The sequence below is a fragment of the Miscanthus floridulus genome, unplaced genomic scaffold, assembly GCF_019320115.1.
Source record: "Miscanthus floridulus cultivar M001 unplaced genomic scaffold, ASM1932011v1 fs_767_2_3, whole genome shotgun sequence".
NCBI classification, from domain to species: domain Eukaryota; kingdom Viridiplantae; phylum Streptophyta; class Magnoliopsida; order Poales; family Poaceae; genus Miscanthus; species Miscanthus floridulus.
The window spans coordinates 107,756-113,393 of NW_027097239.1; the positions used below are offsets into that span (position 1 = coordinate 107,756).

Here is a 5,638-nt window from a genome sequence, read left to right on the forward strand (position 1 = left end):
ATCCTTTAATTATGATTCCATAAATTTGCCTACTAACACTCACATCAACATACCCGTGGGCAAGTTACCCCAATTTGATGGGACTAACTTTGCCAAGTGGAAGCATATGACAAAGGCTTATCTTATTGGACTCCATCCGGAGATGTGGAATATTGTGTGTGTAGGTTGTGAAGATCCTGTTGATCCCAAAAATCCCACACCAAGAGAGATTCGCATGATACATCGCAATGCTCAAGCTACTAGTGCTCTTCTAAGTGTATTGAGCCTGGAAGAATACAACAAAGTGATTGGTTTGGAGATTGCTAAGGAGATTTGGGACACTCTTCACCTTGCACATGAAGGGGTTAGTAAGGTAAAGAAGTCCAAGATTGATCTATTGATGGCTCAACTCAATAGGTTTGTCATCAAGGATGGAGAAGGCCCTCAAGAGATGTTTGATAGATTGATGGTGATAGTTGGTAAGATTAGAGGCTTGGGTGGGGATGACTTGGATGATCATCATGTTGTAAAAGTGATGTTAGAAGCATTTGCACCAAGAAACCCAACTCTTGTAACATTGATTAGAGAGACAAAGAGATTTGAAGAGTTCACCGCTAGTGATGTCCTTGAAAGAATACTCACTCATGAGCTCATGGAGATGGAGATACAACAGAGGAAGAAGTTTGGAGAGCTAGAAGCAAAGATGGAGAACTTGAAGGAAAAGGAGGTGGCTCTCAAGGCAAACAAATCAAACAAGGCCTTCACCTCAAGCAAGCCGCCAAGATCAAGATCAAGCAAGGTTGAGAAAGTTGATTCATCAAGTCACTTAGGTGATGATGAAGATGATGAAGTGTCTTCCGGTGAGATTGGTGATGTTGCTTTGTTCATGAGGAAGTACAAGAAGGGGTTGAAAAGAGAAGGGTACAAGTTTGTGAAGAGGAGATTTCCCAACAAGCAAAAGAGGAAATGCTACAATTATGGAAGCACGGAGCATTTCATTGCCGATTGTCCTTTTGAGAACAAAGAGGACAAGAAAGACAAGAAGAAGAAGCACTACAGGAAAGATGACAAGACCCAACACAAGAAGAAGAACTATTCAGGTCAAGCTCATATTGGTCATGAATGGGATTCAAATAATGATAGCTCAAGTGAAGAAGAAACAAAGAAAGTTGCAACAATTGCTATAAAGAAGCATTCTTCTTCACCAAAGCTCTTCACCAACTTGACCGATGATGAGGAGAGATCTACACTCTTTTGTCTCATGGGCAAAGGAGAAAAGGTAAACCCAAAATCCAAGCCTAAACCCTCTCCTCTATCTAGTGATGAATCCAACATAGACTCTAGTGATGAATCTAGTGATGATGAAGTAAACAACTTGGTAAGTAAAATGGATAAAAAATATAAGAACTTCATAGCCAAAGTGGTAGATGAATTAGAGAGAACTCAAGCTACTCTTGCCAAACAAGAGAAACTCTATGTTACTTACAAGAAAGCTCTTGCATCGAAAAGAAGCGAGGTTGAAACTTTACGTTTGGAAGTTGACCAAGCGGAAAGTGTCATAGCTACCCTAAAGGATGATCTAAATACTCTTCAAGAAAAGAACAATGCCCTCAAGACAAGAAATGAGGAGCTTGAAGAGCAATTTAGAATCCTTTGGGATAGAACCTCACATCCTATGAAGGCAAGTGAGATCTCTAATGCATCTACTAGCAAGGGTTGTGATAGATGCTACAATGTTGATTTAGAAGCTTGTGCTACTAACCTTGCTAATTTGGAAGCTATGAAGAAGGAAATTGCAAGACTCAATAATATCATAGCTAGGGGTGCATGGATGATGCAAGCAATAAGCCCAAGTTCATTCAAGGAAGACATCCTTTCATCAAAGATGGCCTAGGCCACAAGAAGGGTGGCAAGACCGGTGAAAGGAAGATGGTGAATGGAGTATCTTGTATCAGGTTCGAGAAGGAGACCATTGGTGAGGTGCAGCCAGTGTAAACCGCAGAGGCTCCACATAGAAATACAGAGGTTTGGTGCCCTGGAAGCTCCACACCAAAACATGGAGGTTTTAGGGTCTGGCAGAATAGTGGCACCAACAAGACCAAGGCACAACCTCGACCATGATAGCAAGCTCCTAAAGAATCTAACACTCATCTGTAGGTCAAGGAGAACCCAATTATACCCAAGAGGTACAAGTATGCTTACAAACCCAAGACCCATGCACCCCATGAGAGAATGTCCTCTAGCTATGTGTTGAGACGCAACAACCTTGGTAAAGTTGTTGCTACGTATGTTGGAAATGAGCCCAACATATATGTGAAAAGATCTCTATGGGTTCCTATGATTCTAGTGGCTAACACTCAAGGCCCCAATGCTAATTGGGGACCTAAAAGAAGGAACTAACTTGTTTTGCAGGCATACTCCTCCGGTGGATCAAGTTGGGTGCTTGATAGTCGATGTACAAATCATATGACCGGAGAGAAGAGTATGTTCTCATCTTATGCCCAAATGGATGGTCCAAGTGAAAACATAGTATTTGGGGATAATTCAAAAGGAGAAGTGCTTGGTGTCTGTAAAATCTCTATAACTCAAGATCATTCAATTTCTAATGTTTTAGATGTTGATTCATTAAGTTACAATTTATTGTCTGTATCACAATTATGTGTGATGGGTGTTGACGGTAGTTAACAACCAACTTAAACCATAAATTAAACATGCATAAGGGCATAAATATAATCACCAATGAAGGTTTAGGAATTTAAACTAATAAATTCCACAAGTTTTGATGAATCTATGTTTCTAGCATGGTTTAATCAGAAAACCGCTAAGGAGGACCTAATCATCAAAGGAAAATATAGAGTTATGTCGTGGTACCTATGTGGGAAGACTCTAGAAGGGTCCAAAAGCCACATCACCGAAGTGGAGGGCCACCCCCTAACAGGTGGGGCCGCATGCCCCCTGGTCCCACCTGTCAGCCAGCTTTGTATGGTGGTCTCCCACTAACTTTGAGGATGCATCTAGGCTGTTGCTTAAGTCAGTTTGATCCAAGGGCTCACTCTGGACCCTTAGGGCTATATAATCTAGCCCTTGCCTCCCCTAGGAATCATAAGTCATCAAGTCATTTGAAGACAGAAACCCTAATCTCCTCAGAGCTCCTCCTCCTCCATAGCATAGCTAGTTAGGATAGATCTAGAGGGAGGCAAGCAGGACTTCGCTTGGATTCTTGATCTTGTCAAGAGTGTGGTTCGGTATAAACTTTGTACCCCTCTCTCTTTTGTTTCTCCATTATTTTTATATGCTAGTTACAATTGTTATGACAATCTCAATATTCATCTTATTCATGTTCTTCATTATGATGTTCATCATCTACTATGATTATATGCTTAGTATAGCTAGTTTACCGTTATGTTTATGCATAAGTTCATATAGCGCTCACTCTAAGGTACCATGGGTGGGTGGTCGACATTATGTAAGCATGGTGCTTATATGTTGTTTACCTACGGATACACCCTATATTCTGGGTCTTGTGGTAGATCGTGGTTGTGACACTCCCATTGAGTCCTTTGTAGTCCACTCCCCGAATATAGGCGCACATGGGGTCCGATTACGAAGGTAGAATGAGCTCTACCCTCAATCTTCCTTAGTAATATCCCTTCTATGTAGATATGATGATGATCTTAGCCATGATTAATAGGTGTAATTGCACTAATCAAATGTATGCTTTGACTTGTAATTAAGAATGACCTAGGAATTATTCCTCTAATATTCTACCTCACCATGCTAATGCCATAGAAAGGAGTGCTCTACGTGACTTATCATTATCATTACTTATCATATATACATATTTTATCTTATGACTTATCCCTATTGTGAGTAGAGTATTTGTTATAGTTTACTTCTCCTTCAATAATATAAGTTATCAATACATGTCCATGCTAGACCTTTCTAGTGGTAAAAATATAAATAACGATACCTAGAATACTCTCAGGTAAAATGCTACAATTTTATATTATATGTGCGCTTGTGGATACTCTTTATTCATAGATTTATATAGTCACATACTTTAATAAAGATCTGCTTAGTGTTATTCAAGTAGTAATACTATGTAGTACCAACACATATCTCTAGGTATCATCACTAGGGATGACAACCTAGTAAAGTTAGGAGATATATGTTTATAATAGGTGGCTAAGTACTTCAACCAAGTGACACATTAATAAACACCAATAAGCATTTCTGGGCTGTTGCTAGGGGTTAGGATTTAAACTTCATTCTTAGTAGCAACGCTAAGAAATGTCAACAAGCATTTTTGATGCCATTATCGGGGAAGGTAGCTAAATAAAGGAAGTATTGATAAACTTATACTTATTGATGTGATCAAGATAACCAATGACCTCTGCTCAAGCAGAGTTACCCTTGTTTTGTCTACTTTTCATATCTTATGTTGGGTAATGTATGACCGGTTTTGACCTTCCGATAAACTATGTTGAAGATCTAGAAGCATTAATCAGGAGAACTAAAGCTAAACTCAAAAAAGTTTTAGCTTTAAAGTCAGAAGACAACCATATAAGGTGAAGCTTAACACTAGAATTTGAAGCCATGGCTAATAGGACTCTTCGTGAATTCTCTGCTTCAACTATGGCCAACATTCGTACTGGACCCACAAACAATGTGGGAGACAATGAATTCGAGCTCAAGCTAGCTCTCATCAACATGGTGCAAGCAAACTAGTTTTGTGGAAAGGCACATGAAGATGCAAGTGCACATCTCCAACACTTCCTAGAGATCTACAACACCTTCACCATCAAAGGAGTAACCCAGGATGCCATACTACTTTGCCTCTTCCCATTTTCACTTTTGGGGAAGGCAAAGCAGTGGTTCTACGCCAACAAAGATAGAAACACTATATGGGATAACTGCTCCACTTTCTTCCTAGCAAAGTTCTTTCCCACTAGGCAAGACCAATGCTCTGCGTGGGAGAATTTCAAGTTTTTAGCAACAATATGATGAATCTATCCCTAAGGCATAGGGAACGCTTTCAAGACTATATATCAGAATGTCCTCATCATGGGATATAGAATTGGATACTCATGCAGACTTTGTACCATGGGCTGACTAATAGTACCCATGGGACTATGGATGCTGCTGCTGGAGGTGCATTCTTGTCACTTACACTTCCAGCTGCGACCACTCTTGTGGAGAAAATGGCCTCCAACCAAGGTTGAAATGAAAAACAAGTTCAGACCCACAAGAGGGGTGGAGGTATGTATCAACTCAAGGAGGTAGATATGCTATCTGGCAAGATGGACCTACCGATGAAGAAGCTCGAAGACAGAGCCAATAAGAAGAAAGAAGTCATGAACATTCATGATTCCCTGCATGACATGTGAAGAGTGTGGAAGCACTAGGCATTTAGGAAACAACTATCCTAAAACCCAAGAGGATCTGAACTTTGTTAACAACAAAAATTACTCTCATCCTCAATAGAATCAAGGAAGGAACCAACAACAGAGGTCCAAACTACCAAGGTAATAATTTTAATAATTTCAATCAACCACCCTTGGGAGAATTAATTGCTGGTCAATCTAGACTTATGGAAGGATTATCTAAGAAGGTAGCTACCAATGATAAAGTATTAGAAAACATAAATAATAGAATGGAT

General features: G+C 39.9%; 1 non-coding gene across 1 annotated transcript; it reads right to left on the minus strand.

Moving 5' to 3' along the window:
* Nucleotides 1-4,940: 4,940 nt before the first annotated feature.
* Nucleotides 4,941-5,050, minus strand: LOC136533006 (small nucleolar RNA R71). Its single transcript, XR_010778358.1, has one exon. It is a non-coding gene; the product is annotated as a small nucleolar RNA R71 (small nucleolar RNA).
* Between the last annotated feature and the right edge of the window lie 588 nt (nt 5,051-5,638).